This window comes from Talpa occidentalis, unplaced genomic scaffold, assembly GCF_014898055.3.
Source record: "Talpa occidentalis isolate TD23 unplaced genomic scaffold, MPIMG_talOcc4v2.1 talOcc4.15, whole genome shotgun sequence".
NCBI classification, from domain to species: Eukaryota; Metazoa; Chordata; class Mammalia; order Eulipotyphla; family Talpidae; genus Talpa; species Talpa occidentalis.
Window position 1 is genome coordinate 54,872,959 of NW_023601543.1, and position 804 is coordinate 54,873,762.

Genomic DNA, 804 nt, shown 5'->3' on the forward strand with positions numbered 1-804 from the left:
TTAGAAAGGCTGTCCTTGTCCACTCCTTCTTTCTAGAAATGCATACCCCTTCTGTTTCATTACTGTGATTTAATTTTATCCAAATAAATTACCAACACCTGACAATTACTTATACTTTTGTGCTCATTATCCAAGGGAATATGAGCACTATGAGAGGAAGGTTTTCGTTGCTTTGCATATGGCCCTATTCCTAACACCCCAACAGTACCTGACACATAATTTGGAAAGGGAGGGAGGGAGGGAGGAAGAACGGAAGGAAGGAAGGAAATAGAAATAGAGAGAGAATGAATGACCAAATGCAGCGTTGTGAGAGAGGCATAGCTGGACAGGCTGAGGATTGTCCTAGGTAACTAATTCAGGGCTCACAGGATGGTGCCAAATCTGTGGTCTTTCTCTGATCTGATCTACTCAGTGTCCTTGGGTTTCTGGGAGCCTGCCCCTTCCTGCTGCCCCCTCACTGATCACTGACAGTCAAGGACAAGGGCCTGGCCTCCACTATCCCTTCTGACCCTAGTCCAGAGCTCTAGCCCCCTGGGACTGTGGCTGGGTCCCCAGGCTAGCCGGCTCCCTCCAGACCTATTCCGCATTAGCAGGAAGTTGCAAGGCAGCACAGTGCCCAGCACGTAGATGTTTGTACCGCTCCCTTCCGTGTTCAGGACTCCAGCGAGCTGTGTGTGGGGTTTGCATGCTGACTTTGCCCTCCCAGCCTGGGGGACCAGCAGGACTGGTTCCTGGGCAGCGGCACGGACCCCTGTTCCCTACTCTCACCAGCCAGGGGCGCGCGGGGTGCCACAGTCTGTCCTG